This window comes from Rhineura floridana, chromosome 8 (assembly GCF_030035675.1).
Source record: "Rhineura floridana isolate rRhiFlo1 chromosome 8, rRhiFlo1.hap2, whole genome shotgun sequence".
NCBI lineage: Eukaryota > Metazoa > Chordata > Lepidosauria > Squamata > Rhineuridae > Rhineura > Rhineura floridana.
This window is the reverse complement of record NC_084487.1, coordinates 131,506,855-131,526,192: the sequence shown is the minus strand read 5'-3', so window position 1 is coordinate 131,526,192 and position 19,338 is coordinate 131,506,855. Positions and strand designations below refer to the sequence as shown.

The window sequence follows — 19,338 nt, the reverse complement described above, 5'->3', positions numbered from 1 at the left end:
ATGCAAGCTCTGCTTCAGAGTCTTAGGGTGCCCCCCAGCTTTTCTCTCTTCATTATCTCTCTGCTGTCCTTTCACCTCTTCCTACATTTCCCTCAAAGTGATGCTGCAATCCTATCCCAAACCCACTTACCTAGGAGTAAGTCCCATTGAGCTCACGGGGACTTTGAGTAAACATGGCTAGGATTGTACTGTGAGCAGACACATAGCCCCCCCAAAAAATGGTTTCTTTTATGGGGCTGGAATCCCAACCCTTCTTACCTGGGAGTAAGTCCCATTGAACAGAATGGGATTTACTTATGAGCAGGCTGTTAGGATTGCACTGTGAATGTAAACCAAACTTTTTTTAAAAAAACTAACAATGTAGACAGTCCATGCCTAATTCTAGCTTACCTGAGAGGGAGCTCTTTTTAGGCCTTTCCTAACTCCCCTTACCTGTGAGTAAGCCCCTGGGAGTTGCTTCTCAATAGACATGTTTAGAATTACAGAGTGAACCCTCAGAAGCTGTCCCCCCTCCTCCAGGCTTGTGCTTCCCTGTCTCCTTTTGCCTTCTTTCAGGACAGCAATATTCACTTGTCTGAGACCACAAGAGGCTTGAACTCCATTTAAGTTTGTAAAACAAACTTAATTTTTTTGAATTAACAATTTGGACAGTCCATTCCTAGCCCTAGGTTCCCTGACAGTCTCTCACATTTTTAAGCACTCCTAACTCCACTTACCTGGGAGTAAGCCCGACTGAACTCAATGGGATTTACTTCTGAGTAGACTTTCTAAAAAAAACATTGCAAAGCCCTCCCGGATTTTCCCCTCCTTCCTTACCTCCCTCAAGCTCATTAACTGCCAGCACACAGAAGCTCTGCTTCAGGCTAGTCTCCTTTCCCTCTTTCTTGCCCATGCCTCCATTTTAGCCTTGTTCTTCTTTCCTGCTCTGTGGCTCCAGCAATTATGTTTCCTTGAGCTCATTTCTGATTGGCAAGAGCTGCTGCCTCAGGCTCTCCCCAGGAAGGAAAACTAATTGCTCATAATTATGCAGCTACGAGAGTAGCTGTTATACTATAGTCAGCATGGATTTTTCACATTCCGCAATGTTAAATTGAAAATACCCCCATGCCATTCTGCCATTCAAAATAAAATCTTATCAAAATTATAGTCATGAATTCAGAAATGCTTGCTTAACAACCTTCTACTTTTTCATGGTGATACACAGTCAGAGAGAATTGAGAGTTCAAAGTGTAAAAAGAGAGAGAGAAAAACCAGACCCCATCTGGACTTTTTTCTGTCAGAGTTCTCATAATTTGTTGAAATTAATTAAAAACCAGCCATTTTCACAGAGTACCTGTAATCCTATTACTGACCTTGCCCCTTACTCTGACCTTCATTTTCTACAGTTTAAAAGTTAAAAAATGCCTGGCTGATTTTTAATTAATTTAAGAAATTTAGCATTGAACTCAATAAGGCCAGGCATGCTCAGTAAGAACCAACTATCAGTGTTCTAAAAGCCAGACTCAGCACTGCTGGGCTTGCCTAGTTGGGGCACACCCACACCAGACCTTTATTGCACTCGACATAGTCATGGCTTCCTCCAAAGAATCCTGGGAAATGTAGTTTGTGAAGGGTGCTGATAGTTCTTAGGGGACTCCTATTCCCCTGACAGAGTTCCAGTGGCCAGAGTGGTTTAACAGTCAGCCACTGTGATTGAAGCTCTGTGATGGGAACAGGGCATCTCCAAGCAATTCTCAGCCCTCTTCACTAACTACACTTCCCAGGATTCTTTGGGAGAAGCCACAACTGCCTAAAGTGAAATAACAGTCTGGTGTGGATGTGGCCAGGGACAGCTTTGGTTTAAATTTGGGTGGGAGGCTACATGTGCCTGCTGTAGAATAAAAAGGTGGGGAAAACCCTGAAAAAGAATGATACTGTTCAGTGTTTTCCTTTTGGAAAGGAAAGGGGCTTCTCCTCTGCCCAGTGCCCACCCATCCAATCTCCTCCCCTCCCCATCCCCTCCCCCTTCCTTCCTCCCCCTCCCACGGATAAGTTTCATCTATCCTAAGCATGATTCCACAGGAGTAAGCATACAAATGATCAAAATGGCCCTCCCTTCACCCCTCCCTTCACCCCTCCCTTCACCCCTCCCTTCACCCCTCCCTTCACCCCTCCCTTCCCTTTCCCCTCCCCTTCCAATCCCCTTTCCCCCCCCTCCTCCTCCCTCTCCCCTCCACACTCTCCCTCCCTCATGGTCAGTCTTACCTATCCTAAGCATGATTACACAAGAGTAAATCCCATTGAACTCAATAAACATGCAAATTATCAAACCACCCTCCCTCCTCCCTCCTATCACCTCCCTTTTGTTCCTTCCCTCCCCCTTCCAATTCCCTCCTTCCCCATCCCCTCCTTCTGCTCCCCTCTCCCCTTTCTCCTTCCCTCTACTCTCCCCTCCCCCTCCTCCTCCCTCATGGTCAGTTTTACCTATCCTAGCCATGATTGCATGGGAGTAGATCCCACTGAACTCAATAAGCGTGCAAATGATCAGACTTGCCTTTCCCCTCCTTCCCCTCTCCTCTCCCTTGCTCCTCCCTTCTTCCTCCCCTCCCCTCTTCCTTCTTCCTCCCCTACCCAGTCCAGGTCTCGCTCCCCATGGTCACTTTTACTTATCCTAAGCATGACTGCACGGGAGTAAATCCCACTGAACTCAATAAACATGCAAATGATCAAACCTGTCCTCCTCCTCCCCTTCCTGCCTGCTCCTATCCCCCTCTTCCCCTCTCCATCCCCTGTGGTCAGTTTCACCTATCCTAAGCATGATTGCAGGAATTCCACTGAACTCAATAAGTGAATCCCACTGAACTCAATAAGCATGCAAATGATCAATCCATTCTAAGCAAACTTGCACAGGATTCCATTTCTTACCTCCGGGATTAAAAAGCAGAGAAGTTAACGAATAGGCAAAAAACCTACTCCCCTGACAGAGCTTCAGTGGCCAGAGTGGTTTAACAGTCAGGTCTGTTAATTGAAGGTCTGTGAGGGGAACAGGGCGTCTCCTAGCAACTCTCAGCACCCTTAACTAACTACATTTCCCAGGATTCTTTGGGAGAAGCCATGACTGTCTAAAGTGAAATAAAGGTCCGGTGTGGATGTGGCCAGGTACAGCTTTGGTTTAAATTTGGGTGGGAGGCTACACGTGCCTGCTGTAGAATAAAAAGGTGGGGAAAAACCTGAAGGAGAATGATGCTGTTCAGAATGTTTTCCTTTTGGAAAGGAAAGGGGCTTCCCCTCTGCCCATTGCCCAACCACCCATCAAATCTCCTCCCCTCCCCTAGGTCAGTTTCACCTATCCTAAACATGATTGCACAGGTGTAAATCCCACTGAACTCAAAAAGCATGCAAATGATCAAAGCTGCCCTCCCCTCCTCCCTCCTATCCCCTTCCTCTTGCCTCTTCCCTACCCCTTCCTTCACCCCTCCTCATCTCCTCATTTGCCTTTTTTACAGATGCTGCACACTAAGTCGATATCACTGAGCTATCCACTAGCACCCAAAGGTCTCGTTCAGTCACCGTCAGTTCAGACTCCATGAGCATATATATGAAATTAAGGTTTTTGCCCCAACATGCCTAACTGTACACTTGTTTCCACTGGATTGCATTTGTGATTTAACTGCCCATTCACTCACCCTGGAGAGGTATTTTTCGTGCTCTTCACAATCCCTTTTAAACAACTATTTAGTATTATCAGCAATTTACAGGAATACCCCGCTTTACGGACCTTCGTTTAACGGGCCCTCGCAATAACGGACATACTCCATACGCCACCATTCCCCACTTAACGTACGTGCGCTTCACAATTACAGACACTGACGGAACGCCTGAACTCGCGTTCCATGTGCGTTGCGAAGAGTCGTCTCCTGTAGTGTTCAGAGCGATCAGAGCGACTCTGAGCGACTACTGACCTGAAGGTTCGTCTTCTTTACTGTAAACTGTTACTACAGTGCAGACTTTACTCTACAGACTGTAACTTTACTCTGTACTGTACAGTACTGTCGGTGGCAGCAGTTTGTGTGTGTGGGGGGGACACCTCGTAGATCCCGATTTCATTTTATACGTCTCTATTGTCCCCCATTGTCCCATCTTCCTTTCCTGCTTTAATTGATTGTGATAAAAAAATTTTTTTAATTCTTTAGATCCCCCTGATTTCATTTTATACCTCTCCATTGTCCCATTTTATACCTCCCCATTGTCCCCCATTGTCCCATCTTTCTTTCCTTCTTTAATTGAATACTTTTATCTCTGTGTCTGCCCATCATTAGTTCTGGCTTTTGCCACTGCTGGCTTGTGACTACCAATAGCGTGTGTGTGTGTGGGGGGGTGTATTGGTATTGTTTTCCCTTGCCTTCAGTGCAGTACAGTAGTACAGTACTGTACAGTATTATACATAATGGCAGATACAAAGAAAAGTCGTAAATCTATCACCTTAGATATGAAGCATAAAATGATTAAACTGTCTCATGAAGGTGTTTCGCAAGCTGACATAGGCCGAAGCCTAGGCTTCACTCGAACTACAGTTAACACGGTCATGAAGAGCAAAGAAAAAATTCTTGCGGAAGTTAAGAGTGCTACGCCAGCGAACACAACAAAAATTAGAAAAAGGGATAGCGTTGTTGCAGACATGGAGAGACTCTTAATAGTTTGGATAGAAAATCAGACTGCACGCCAGGTTCCTGTAAGCCAGTCAATGATTGAAAGTAAGGCCTTAAGCCTACCTGAAGGCTAAGAAAGGTGAGGCAGCGAAGGATGCTGAATTTGTTGCAAGCCGTGCATGGTTTGACAGGTTCAAGAAGAGGTCTAACCTACATAACTTCAAAGAGCAAGGAGAGGCAGCTGCTGCAGATACTGAGGCTGCAGAAAGCTATCCACGCAACCTTGCCAAAATTACTGAAGAGGGAGGCTACTCCAAGGAACAATTTTTTAATGTGGATGAGACTGGGCTGTTCTGGAAAAAGATGCCTGCAAGAACCTTCTTCGCAAGAGAGGAGAAAACAATGCCAGGCTACAAGGCAGCCAAAGACAGAATAACCCTTCTGTTAGGTGGCAATGTCTCTGGTACCTTAAAGCTAAAGCCTATGCTAATTTATCATTGGCAAAACCCTAGAGCTTTGAAGAACTACATTAAAACTAGACTTCCAGTGCATTGGAGGTCTAATAGAAAAGCATGGGTGACTGCAGCCATTTTCGAAGATTGGTTTGACACCTGCTTTGTACCAGAGGTGAAAGCCTATTGCAAGGACAACAATATCCCTTGCTCCTTGTAGACAATGCTCCTGGCCACCCTCGAACGTTAGATGAACTGAACCCTAACATTCGAGTGGAATTCCTACCACCGAATACCACCTCACTACTGCAGCCCATGGATCAATGTGTCATAGCCACCTTCAAGTTGAACTACTTGAAAAGAACCTTCAGTAAGTGTATTGCAGAAATAGACAATGAAGAGGGGACAGGGCAAGAAGTCCTAAAGAAGTTCTGGAAAAGCTACGACATCTTGGATTGCATCAAAACTTAAGAGATGCTTGGAATGACATCAAGGAAACAACAATGAAAGGGGCCTGAAAAAAATTATGCCCACAGTTATTTCATGATGTCGAAGCCTTTGAAGATCCTGTAGCTAATGTTACTGAAAATATTGTAGAGATGGCAAGGCAGTTAGAGCTGGAAGTGGAGCCAGAAGATGTTGCTCATCTTATGGCGCCCCATACTGAACCCCTCAACAATGAAGATCTTCTGGAACTTGAAGAGGAGGGAGAAGAAAATGTGCTGGATGAGGATGAGACCATGGAACAGCCTGAAGGCCTAACTTCAAAAATTCTCTTGGAAGCTTTCCATCATCTTGATAGCGCCATGGCTCTTTTTGAAAAGCATGATAGGGACTTTGAAAGAAGTTCCAAAGTCAATGCTAACATTTCGGGGGTTTATGCCTGTTAGAAATAAATCTACAGGGAAAAGAAAAGAGCTACAGTTCAAACCTCCTTAGACATCTACTTTTGTAAAAGGCCAGCAGCAGCACCCAGTCAATCTCCCAGACCATCAACATCCACTGAAAGTCCATCTCTAGCATCGACATCAGCCCCAAGCCCTACTCCTACTTCAGGTAGTCCATCCAAATCGCCAGCAAGAAAGCGTCTAGCCCTTGATGACTCGACTTATGAAGTAGAAGATATGCCCTCTCCTTCTGGAACAGAAGGAACAACAAAAGGAACAACAACAGGAGGAACAACAACAGGAGGAACAACAAAAAGGGGTTTTTCAGATATGTTCGAAGCAAGAGAAAGACCAAGGAAATGATGGGAAACGGTGGGACTGCTGCTCAATGAGGAGGGCAAAATGTTGACAGATAACAAGGAAAAGGCAGAACTGCTCAACGCCTATTTTGCCTCCATTTTCTCCCAAAAAGGGAACAGTGTGCAACCTTGCATCGGTAGCAATCTCAGTAAGGGGTTGGGATTGCAGTTCGAGATTGATAAGGAGAATAGTCAGGAAATACCTAGTTAACCTAAATGAGTTCAGATCTCCAGGGCCTGATGAACTGCATCCCAGAGTATTGAAGGAACTTGCGGATGTACTCTCAGAACCTCTTGCCATCATCTTTGAGAAATCCTGGAGAACGGGAGAGGTGCCGGAGGATTGGAGACGGGCAAACGTTGTCCCGCTCTTTAAAAAGGGTAAAAAAGAAGATCTGGGGAATTACAGGCCGGTCAGTCTGACTTCAATACCGGGAAAGATATTAGAACGGATAATAAAAGAGTCCATTGGCAACTATCTAGATGACAATGCTGTGATTAGAAGGAGCCAGCATGGGTTTGTCAAGAAAAAATCCTGTCAAACTAATCTCATCTCTTTTTTTGATCGGGTCACTAGTTTAGTAGATGGTGGAAATGCTGTAGATGTTATCTATCTAGATTTCAGCAAGGCGTTTGACAAAGTCCCCCACGACCTTTTGATTAGCAAACTGGTCAAATGCGGACTACATGGAAATACTGTCAGGTGGATTCACAACTGGTTGGAAAACAGTACTCAAAGAGTGGTCGTTGGTAGCTCTGCTTCGGACTGGAAGGAGGTTTCGAGTGGAGTGCCACAGGGTTCTGTCCTAGGGCCGATAGTCTTCAACATTTTTATCAATGACTTAGATGATGGGGTGGAGGGAAGCCTTATGAAGTTTGCGGATGATACGAAACTGGGAGGGATAGCTAACACAATGGGAGACAGGAATAAAATCCAAAGGGACCTGGATAGACTAGAAAATTGGGCTGAAATTAATAAAATGACATTCAATAAAGACAAATGCAGGATGCTGCATTTAGGCCACAAAAACAAAATGCACAGGTACAGGATGGGAAATACCCGGCTTAGCAGTAGTGCATGTGAGAAGGACCTTGGAATTGTAGTGGATCGCAAGTTGAACATGACCCAGCAGTGTGATGCTGCGGCAAAAAAGGCAAACACGGTTTTGGGATGCATAAACAGAGCTATAGTTTCCAGGTCGAGGGAAGTAATAGTCCCACTATATTCTGCATTAGTCAGGCCTCATCTGGAATACTGCATTCAGTTCTGGGGGCCTCATTTTAAGAAAGATATAGACAAGTTAGAGCGGGTTCAGAAGAGGGCGACGAGGATGATAGCCGGTATGGAGAACAAGTCTTATGAGGAAAGGTTGAAGGAACTTGGCATGTTCAGTCTGGTGAAGAGAAGGCTGAGGGTTGACATGATTGCACTCTTTAAGTACCTGAAGGGCTGTCACATAGAGGAGGGTACAGATTTGTTCTCTGCTGCCCCAGAGGGTAGGACTAGGTCTAATGGTTTTAAGTTGCAGGAGCGTAGATTCAGATTGGACATTAGAAGGAACTTCTTGACAGTAAGGGCAGTTCGGCAATGGAACCGACTGCCTAGGGAGGTGGTGGGATCCCCTTCGCTGGATGTCTTCAAGCAGAGGCTGGACAGCTGTGAGAAGGGGGGTGGACTCGATGGCCTACAAGGCCCCTTCCAACTCTAAGATTCTATGATTCTATGATTCACCCTTCCTACAATACATGTAAATTTTCGTTCATCCATTTCGCATCTGCCAGCTGACATTAAAGGTAAGCTTACCCTTTTCCATAAAGGGTTTATTTTATTTTATGTTTATTTTAGTTATAAATGCATTATTTACATCAGTTATGCCCGTATATGACGATTGCAGTGCAGTACATGCATCGATAAGTGAAAAAAAAGTAGTGCTTAATTTTAAGTACATTTTCACTTTACATAAACGCTCCGGTCCCATTGCGTAGGTTAATGCGGGGTATTCCTGTAACTATTTAGTATCATCAGCAAACCTGGCCACCTTACTGCTGAATCCTAATTCTAGTTGATTTATGAACAAGTTTTAAAAAGCACAGGTCCCAATATTAATGTTTGGAGGACTCCACTTTTTACAACCCTCCATCAGAGAACTGTCCGTTTATTCCTTCTTTCTACTTCCTATCACTTAACCAGTTCCTGGCCTCTCCCCTTATTCTATGACTGCTAAGCTTACTCAGGAGTCTTTTGAGAGGTACCTTTGCATTGACATTTCATTCCCAGCACATTCTCAAAGTGAGTTTTACTTTATGTTTATTATTGTATATGGGCCAGACATACATGTTTGCTGAAGATCAGATGAGTCACTGGCCATGTGGGAAGTTTCTGCTGCCTCTAAAAGATGAATGACTTTCCTTTTCAGTGCTTTTTGTGTGACTGAACCAATGATCCAGAATGTGCACACATCATTCAGCACAAAACTGAGTGATTAATAAAAGGCATTGATTGTTGATTTTCTTCAATAGAGCACTTGGTGTCCATTAAAAATGAAGTCAACCAAGCCTGGCTATGCAGAGCAACATGAAAACAGACACTTTTATCTGTTAAAAATAATAAAGTTATATATAAGACAAGTATCCAGCTGACCCCTTACAGCTTATGGCTTTATTTTATTATTATTTATATAGTACTTACAGTGTTCATAGTATTTGAAGTGCTAAGTGCTCAATGACATTCCCTCAAAGTAAAACTGTGTTCCACTGATTTTTACCTACTGCAAATGACATCATTGTAGAAATTTTTTAAAAAATACTTTGAAGCTAATTGAAGAAGATCATTTTTGTAGTTAGCAGCCAAACAGCCTGTAGAATGTGGGGGGGGGGGAAGGTTACAGATGCTTGCTTTTTTGCCACCCTTGCTCACGGCAGATACTACATTTAAAAAACACAACCACTGAGCTCAGCTTGGCACCCCAGATTGTTTTTGGAAGTTTTTAATGTAAATTATACAAACTGTTGCTGTACTTCACATATTTACAGAAACAGAAGTAAAAGAAATGAAAAAAATTACTATAGGAAACTTCACTAAAATTGCAAAGTAAATCAAACATATTTAAAGTGAATATCTGAACTATGTCATTTGTCTTTATATTGTTGCTTTCTCCCTGCTAAAACAAGACATGTCTTGTTTCTGTTATTTAGGCTGACTGAAGGTGTTGCCATAAGTCACTATATGCTCAGAAGCACGTTACCAAATTCTTCCGAACTACACAGAAAGTGCATTGGACTGTGATGTGAAAGACCAACCCAAATTGTGTTTGCATTTTTACAAATTTGTAGGCCAGTACTATACCCCAGACAGGAGATCAGGTCTCCTGCTCCCCTGGTGTATTCACTATAGCCGCCCAATTTCCCTGTTTTTTTAAAAGTTTGATAGAAATATCTGAGGCTATAGCTACATTCTTAAACTGCATTTTTTAACTATTAGTTAATTTGTATATTGCATAAATGTAAAGATGTCTAAGCAGTTTACAAAAACATTAACGTTTTCAATAAAACAGTTAAAAACAAGTAACTAAAACATATTTAAAACAATTAAAACATCTATTAACTAACAAGATTAAAACAGAACATCTATGTGTCTGGAAAGACTTGCTTAAACAGAAATGTTTTAAGCAGGCACCGAAAGGAATACAGCGAAGGCACCTGCCTGATGTCAATAGGGAGTTCCAAAGAGTAGATGCTACCATACTAAAATAACTCTTTCTTACAAGTGTGGAACAAGTATTATGTGGCACCTGTAATAGTGCCTGTCGCACAAAGTGAAGTGCTCGAGTGAGCATATATGGGGTAAGGCGGTCTTGCAAGTAAATTGGTCCCAAGCTGATAAGGGCTTTATATACCAGTAGTTACACCTTGCTTAGCCTGGTAACAAATTGGCAACCAGTACAGATCTCTGAGCAGAGATGTTATATGCTGACATGGTCTCACCTGTGTCAGGAATCTGGCTGTAGCATTCTGCACTAATTCAGTTTCTGGGTCATTGCGGTCACAGTTGCTGCATACTGAGTTGACATCTTCAATGAGCTATCCTCTACGACCCCAAGGTCTTGTTCCTGTTCTGGTTCAGACCCCATGAGCATATATGTGAAATTAAGAGTTTTTGCTCCAATATGCATAATTTTACACTTGTTTACATTGAATTGGATTAGTGAAACTTTCAAGAGGTAGATGGGTAGCCACCTGTTGGGTATGCTTTAAGTTGGATTCCTGCACTGAGCAGGGGGTTGGGCTCGGTGGCCATGTAGGCCCCTTCCAACTCTATTATTCTATGATTCTATGAATCGCATTTGCCATTTTACCACCCATTGACTAGTTTAGAAAAGTTCTTTTGGATCTCTTTACAATCCCTTTTCATTTTAACCACCCTGAATGATTTAGTATCATCAGCAAACTTAGCCACTTTACTGCTCACCCCAACTCTAGATCATTTATGAACAAGTTAAAAATCACATACTGATCCTTGGGGGACTCCACTTTCTACATCTTTCCATTGGGAGAGCTGTCCATTTATTCCTACTCTTTGCTTCCCGTTTCATAACCAGTTCCTGATCCACAAGAGGACCTCTCCTCTTATCCCATGACTGCTAAGCTTACCCAGGAGTCTTTGGTGCAATACCTTGACAAAAGCTTTTTGAAAGTCTAGGTACACTATGTCAACTGGATCATCTCTATCTATATGCTTGTTGACACTCTCCAAGAACTCCAATAGGTTAGTGAGACAGGATTTACCCTTGCAGAAACCATGCTGGTTACGCTTCAGCAAGGCTTGCTCTTCTACATGCTTGGTTATTTTGTCTTTAACAATATTTTCCACCAGTTTTCCTGGGACAGACATTAAGCTAATTGGCCTATAATATCTGGAATCCCCCCTGGATCCCTTTAAAAGATTGGTGTTACATTGACCACTTTCCGGTCCTCAGGCACAGAATTGGATGTTTTTGTTAGAAGATCAGCAATTTCACATTTGAGTTCTTTGTGAACTCTGGGGTGGAGGCCATTCAGACCTGGCTAATTGTCAGTTTTTATTTTATTAAACCTAGAGCTTTGTTTCTCGTCACCACTATTTACTTCAGTTCTTCAGGCGCCCTTCCTGAAAAAGTTGCTTCAGGCACAGGGATCTGCCCTATATTCTCCACTGTGAAGATAGATGGAAAGAATTCATTTAGCTTCTCTGTAATCTCTTTATACTCCTTGAGTACACCTTTGATTCCCTGGACCAGTCACCTCCCTAGACAGTCTCCTGCTTTTAATGTATTGAAACATTTTTTTCTTGTTGGTTTTCATGTTTTTAAAAAATATGCTCCTCAAACTCTTTTTTAGCTTCCCTTTTTGTCTGCTTGCATTTCTTTCGCCAGAGTTTGTGTTCCTTATTGTTTTCCTGATTTGGGCAAGACTTCCATTTTTTGAAGTCAAATGTGACCATGTTGGATTTTCTTGGCAACTAGCCAATTACATATATGTTTAATTTAATAGCACTATGGTCACTGCTCCCAATCAGTTCGACTACACTTACATCTCATACCAGGCCCTGGATGCCACTAAAGATTAAATCCAGGGTTGCCACCTCTCTGATCAGTTGCATGACCAATTGTTCTATGGCACAGTTATTTAGGGTATCTAGAAATTTTACCTCTTTGTCGATACTAGAACATATTTGTAGCCAGTCTGTGTCCAGGTAGTTGAAGTCACACATTAGGAAAACATTTCCTAGTTTGGATGCTTCCTTGATTTCATTTTTCATATCAAAATCTCTCTCAGCATTTTGATGGGGACGATAAAATGCCCCCAGTACTAAATTACTCTAGTAGATCTAGGTTTCTGTTCACTACTGAGGAGGTATGATGACTTAACTGTGTACACTTATGAGAGTGAACATACGATTAAAGCTCTGTTATGTGCTAAGTATTACTAAAACTGCAGTGGAGTATAGAGAAAGAATCAAATCAGGTAGAGGCCACACAGCTTTTCTCGCAGCAGAGAAGCAACTATGACAGTAGGGATCCTTTCTGAACCAAAGATACTTTTCAGTTTAGTTGGCGCTATTTGTAAAACTGGATTTAAGTGTCCACAGTATGTTTGCAAGGAGGATGAGGAGAAAATAAGAACTTCACCATGACCTCATGGGCCACACCCCCATAGCAGCCCTACCAGGTTTAATGGGCACCAGCCACCACTGCTACTTTGCAACTGTTCCAAAGAGTCAGTCTTTTTTCTCCAGAGCCTCTGTGTCTCCCCAACTGTTTGCTTGTCCTGGAAGACCAAATTGTGGGCAGAGCTGTACCATCAATCAGGAGGTTTTGCTTGAAGGTGCACCTCTTCATTGCAGAAAGGTCTACCAACTAGAACTTCCCCATGCTTTACACAGATCATTTTGTGCCATGTTGTCATGTCATTTGCATTGAAAGAAGGAATACTAGTCCTTTGGAGTACATTTCTAGCTGATGCCAATGAAATTTAAGATGTGACTAAGAACAGAAACTAAGAACAGAAAAGAAAGCCAGCGAAAAATAACTTTGTCCTTAACGTAAGTCCTCTATACTTACCGTAAGTCCAGGGTCAGGAGCAGCTCATCCAGTGGGGCAAAACCACAGCAATAGCCTCCCAGTAGTGGTGTTGCTGCCACTTACCAGGTAAGGGAGTGGTGATGCAGACCTACAGTCCACGAGACTGGTGAGCCAACACAGCCATGACCTTGGTCCTCTAAGTATTAGTGACATCACTGTCAGGAGACTGTGGTTCTACCACAGCAGCAATTTGTTCCTAGTTGCATTATAAAGTTACCACAATGGGAAGATCTATTTTTCTGGGGTAATTTTGTTCCCAAGTACTTTTTTATCACAGTAAGAAAATGGTTAATAATTCATTTTTCTTTGGGTATATCATGCACCCAACTGCCAGTGACAATGTCCTAATTTGGCAAAGCGATAGTCTACTAACCTTTGACTTCTTACATGAAAATCTGGGTCAAAGAAAAAAAGCCATTTGCTATTTCCTGTTATAATGGGTGTTGCCCATTCACCAAGGATTTAAAAGCTGCCTGTCATCTTCAATTCCACACTTCTGGGTGAAGAAACTTTAAGGCTAATAAGATGGTGTTAAGAGAGACAGGCCAACAAATCCAATTTACTAGTTAATGAGGAAAAAATGCATTTGAAAATTATCTTCAGGTGAGGTCCTCCTGCAGATACCATATCACCAAGAGGTCCATTTCACACAACCTAGGAAACAGACCGTTAATGTTGTGGCACCTACCCTTTGGAATTCACTCCCCTTAAATATTAGACAGGTGCCATCTCTGTTGTCTTTTTGGTGCCTACTGAAGACCTTCCTCTTTCAACAAGCCTTTTAGGTAGAGACATTATCCCAGTCTGCTTCTGTGTGGGAATTGTTTTTAAAATATTTTAAAAGATGTTTTGAAAGATTTTTAAAAGAAGAGTTTTAAGATGTTTTGTTTTTAAGATGTTTGTTTTATAGATATTTTAGTGTTTTGACATTTGTTTGCCACCTTGGCCTCCTTCTAGGAGGGAGGGAGAAATATAAATTTAATCAATAAATAATAAATAAAATAGGAACTCCAATAGGTCTTTGGACCTACAGAGATTCCAAGGTCTAGAAAATGAGTCAGGGGAGGGAAACAGCAGCTCTTTGCCTACTCTCCAAAGAACTCACTCATCAATCATCATCACTCACGGGCTAAAATACTGAAAGGCGGAAGCAGTCAAGATGGTTTGGCTCACGGAAATTCCTTAGAAGGTTGCCTGGACTATTTGCTTCACAACTTTCCTTCTAGGAGAGTGACTTTTTGTAAAATGAAAACCTAAGAGTTTGGGGGCCGTTACAGGTATGTACCCTGATGCAATTGCTCCATTTGAACCATGACCCCAGCTTTACCCAGCTGCATTCCTCCACCCCAGCTGTTAAAGGCATGAGCTGGCTATTTTCTTCTCCCCTTCTCTGCCTTCCATTTTCCTTCTCAACTGACTTCTCAACTGACATCCTATTTGTACCTCATTTGCTCCCAGCTATTACAGAATTTAGTGTCCCTCCCTTCCCTTCTCTCACCTCTTATCCCATCTGACTTCATACCCCTTCTTTTTTCCTACTCTATGATCAGCTGCTGTTTGTCCTGCCATTCTCTATGTCTTTGCTCTTGTCCATCATCTTATTTGCTCATTCATGTCGGTCCCCTCTCTTGTTCTTGGACCTGCTTCCACCACCTCTTCCCATATCCTTTTTCCTCAGATCCCACCTCCTTCTTGCACATCTGCTCATTCGCCTCTCCCACTCCACATCTCTTTTTTCTCTGCTTTATTCTTCCAACCTCTCCTGCTTTCTCCTCCTCATCTGTGTCACTCCACTCATCCCCTCTGCTTGTTATCTATTTGGTTACCTTGCATTTCTGAGTGCATACCTGGGGTTCTTTTGGGTTTTTAAATAAAGGTTTTTTTTAAAAAAACAACCTTGTGTCAGTCTTTTACAAAATTCTGCAGCAAGCAGAGGGGAAATGTTACATGTGGAGGCAGCTGCAAAATCAGGAGTGGGGGGTACATTTAGGGGGCAGGCGTACAAGGCCATCCATGAGGGCTGCATACAGCCTCTGGGCTACAGATTCCCCACATGCAATATAAAGCTAAGTAGTATTCTAACATGTTGCAGTTTTCTTTTCAATTTTATTTTGAAAATAAGGGTCAACTGCTTTGAGTATCCGTTAGGTAGAAAAACAGATTAAACTTTAAAAAATAAAACAAAAGATAAGTTTTGAAATGTCACTTTTCCCAAGTGAAATGGTGATTTCCCCCTTTACTTTACATTTTCCTACCCCACCCTAAAACATACAAGTGCACTGCTTAACAGTTGAGGACTGTGAGTAAAAGCATTCATGCTTGTTATCACATAAGATAGGTAAACAAAACCATTATTTTATGGCCTGTTTGAGATCAGGGAGTGGTGAACTGGCTGACCTTATTGAAAGGTAAATATAGCTGATACGCCTTGACAGGTGTGTGAAGTAGTATAGTAAAGGCATTGTGAGGCCCATATAGGAAGGTCTATAATCATAGAATAGTAGCGTTAGAAAGAATGTACAGGCGGTCCCCGCTTATACAGCAGGTTCCATTCCGGACCCCCGCTGTAAAGCGGAAATCACTATAAAGCGGAACCCATTGATTATAATGGGGCGCATCGTGTGAAAATGCCACAAAATGCCGCAAAATAGCAAAAATCAGCTTTAAAAAGGGGAATTAAAGCCGCCGCATTAGCGGAACACCGGGAAGAAAAGCGCCGGTAAGCGGGGCCCTACTGTATATCAAGTATTGCTACATGATGATGATGTCAGTCATTTAATGTTACGCTGAAATCTGTCCTCCAGTTTTTCCGAAGTTTCTTTCCCCTGCAAACAAAAAAGCTCTAATTTTTCTGCCTTATTCTAACGGGTCAGAGCATTTTGGTGAATTGGCTTTGAGCTTACCAATTCATTGTAAGGTGGCAGAGGAAAGTGTTTTTTCTTTCTTTCCAGTAAATATTTCTCCAGCACTTCGTATCCTCACTCGCTTCTCACGCTTCCTAGTCTGAAAAAGCCTGATGAGAGGAATTACCTCATGATGCTGTACCTTAACTAAAGCATGGGCACCAAGCAAACTTGCAGAGTGTAGGCCATTGGTGATGGACAAGAATTCCACTGAATTCAGATTTAGCACTAGATTTTTCAGTGGATTGCATTTTCTCTATCTTTGCAGAGCAAACCCGTTTGATCCGAACTTTGGTGGTTTTCTCCCAACACTGTTCCCCCCACTCAAATATTCCTTCAATTATATTGTTCCTCCACAGCTCTCCTGCGCCACCTGCTGTTGACTCTATGACCCTCTGGCATTGCTGCAATGGCCCAGCAGCATTTAGAAGGTTGTCATCAAGCTGTAGTTTGCAGCACCATCTGCTGACAGATGGTACTGTGAACTACAGTGTGATAACAACCTAAGATTTTTATGCATATAGACAAAGAAAAAAACATTCTATTAATATTAAACACAGTTTAAAAAAGGTAAAGGTGTCCCTGCACTTATAGTGCGAGTTGTTTCCGACTCTTAGGGTGACGTCTTGCGATGTTTACTAGGCAGACCGTATATATGGGGTGGGATTGCCAGTTCCTTCCCCGGCCTTTCTTTACCCCCCCAGCATATGCCGGGTGCTCATTTTACCGACCACGGGTGGATGGAAGGCTGAGTGGACCTCGGCCCCTTTTACTGGAGATTCGACTTCCTCCTTCCGTTGGAATCGAACTCCAGCCGTGAGCAGAGCTTCGGCTGCGTTACCGCTGCTTACCACAGTTTAGAGACCATTAAAAGCTAGCATGACAAAGATAAAACACAGTAAGTACCTTAGACTTTCTGAAACTGCTTATACAAATGTTGCTATCAGCCACCATAAAGTACACCAAATGTCAGAGAACAGTCTTCCTTATACAACTGCTGACAAGTTCCAGATGGTAAATTGAGCAATGCTCATTAAAGGAAAAGAATATATTTTACCACATACAAAAAAGAGCAAGTATAGAAGGGCATGTAAATAGATAAGAGATCAGTGTTATGACCTAAGAACACTGGGTTGCATCCAGCTCAGAATAAACTCATTGAAATTGAATGCAGTCATGTCCATTCATTTCGATGGGTTTACTTTGAGCATGACTAACATCAGATAAAATTCTTTAGGCTGATCTTTATTATTATACTCCGTTTCATTTCAAGAAGAAATACTAAGGCAGTTCACAAAGAAATAAAAGCTAAAAAACAGGAGACTAAAAATGAAACCAGTTATAACAATATAGCTACCCTTAATTAAAATACATAAAACTACATGAAAACATCCATAATTAAAATATATAATAAACAAGCCCATTAAAGCAGCATAACAACAATCAAAGCAGGAGATTCAAGCCAGGAGTCGGAAATGCTCGTCAACACAAGAGCCAGTGGAATGCCAATGGGGCCTCCTGTATTTCAGCAGGGAGAGCATTCCACAGCACTAGTGCCACCAATGAAAAAAACCACCTCCGTGTTACCGCAATATGTTGGTCTTAATGCCCCTACCGGGCAGTGAAGGGGGAGATGGATTTTCAGGTAACATGGTTCAGAGTTGTTTAGGGTTTTGTATGTAAGTAATAGGATCTTAAAGCTGATTTGGTGTACCAGGTGTGCTATATGGCCAATAAGGAGCACCACTCACCACTCAGGCTTCAGCCTCCAAACCAGCCATAAGGGAAATAGTCTAAAAGTGAGGTCCCAATGCATGTGTCACAGGGGCCAAATTTTCCCTGTTCTGTTGATGCACCAGCCAAAACTGGTGATAAGCATTTTTTGCCACAGAGGTAACCTACATGGACAAAGATGTCTCCAAGAGCACCCCCAAAATGCATGCCTGTCTAGAACAGTTAGTTTAATTGTTTAATGCATATAGAATTATTGGTCTTGGGAACCATTCCCCCACAGTGTCTCTGACTTAGCAGGATTCAGTTTGTGTCTATTGGCCCTCATCTAGCCCACCCCAGTGTCTAGGCATTGGTTCAGAAATGTAAAAGAAAAATAGAACTGGGTGTCAACAGCGTACTGATCACACTGTGCCTCAAACCTCCTGATGACTGCTCCCAGCAGCTTCATATATATGTTAAATAGTACTGGGGACAAAATAATACCTTGGGGCATCCCACAGGAAGCAGCCAGGATGTAGACACAATATCCCCTATAGGAAGCCATGTGTTGGGAACTGTTATTAAATGTGTTATGAGTTTGAAGGAGTTAATGGAATGCCTGGGAATATGAGTGATGTAAGACTGCCAGGTGGGAGGGGGGAAGTGAGTGAGATTTCTAAGGGAGATCTAGAAAAACAAGACAGTTGGTTTTGACATTTAGGAGTTTTTGTTGTTGGGATTTGGAGTGGAAGCAGGAGGGAGGCTGTGTTGTGGCAGTGAGCTGAGTGGAAAAGGGTGGATTACATATTAGTTAGAGAAATAATCTAAGTCTTCATTCTACCTAAAATATAATCTTTAACAGAGCCAATGATGGGCTATTGCTTCAAAGTGGTAAAATAAAAGTACCCAAAACAATTCTTTCTGAAACATGAACCCATCATTGGCTGTTTTCAGCTTTCAAAAGGTAAAGGTAAAGGTGTCCCCACACTTGTAGTGTGAGTCGTTTCCGACTCTTAGGGTGACGTCTTGCGATGTTTACTAGGCAGACCGTATATATGGGGTGGGATTGCCAGTTCCTTCCCTGGCCTTTCTTTACCCCCCAGCATATGCCGGGTACTCATTTTACTGACCACGGATGGATGGAAGGCTGAGTGGACCTCGACCCCTTTTACCGGAGATTCGACTTCCTCCTTCCGTTGGAATCGAACTCCGGCCGTGAGCAGAGCTTCGGCTGCGTTACCGCCGCTTACCACTCTATGCCATGGTGGGTCGTAGTTTTCAGCTTTCAAAGAACCCCAAAATAAGAATGCCTGGTTCTATTCACACATTCTTAGAAATGACCTACTGGAGGGACACCTTGTTGTTATGGATATTTCTGAGGTATTCACTTATGCATTCCTAAAAGGGACCTTTTAGTTTTGTCAATATAAAGCTTTTGAATGTACTCTATAGTGTATTCTATAATGTACACAATGGCACTATTGCTATCAACCTTTAGGCACCAGGTGAATATGTTTATATTCACCCAGGCATTTTGCTCCTCTTTTTGCTCCTCTTTTAGTTGGATGGAGTAGGATGTGCCCTTTTTATGTTATTGTAGAATATGCACTTTTATATTTTTATGTATTCTAAAATTTGTATTGGATGCTTTTAAAAACAATTAAGTTGCTTTGCGATCTGTAGTAAAATCTGTAGTAAGTGACAAATAAATATAAATAACAACAACACCCGTGTTTGCTTTAACACTAAGCCAAACCATGGCTTAAATGTGAACAT

At 42.4% G+C, this 19,338-nt stretch overlaps 1 protein-coding gene across 5 annotated transcripts in view; it reads right to left on the bottom strand.

The window, feature by feature from the left end:
• Positions 1–19,338, bottom strand: part of FAR2 (fatty acyl-CoA reductase 2) — a 139,941-nt gene that overhangs the window by 93,400 nt on the left and 27,203 nt on the right. Inside the window, exon 1 of one of the 5 annotated variants that reach the window (XM_061582532.1) lies at positions 817–885. The exons of the other annotated variants lie outside the window; for them this stretch is intronic. The gene's annotated coding sequence lies outside the window, so the exon portion shown is untranslated. Of the gene's footprint in view, positions 1–816; positions 886–19,338 lie in introns of those variants that run through there. 5 annotated transcript variants of the gene reach the window in all.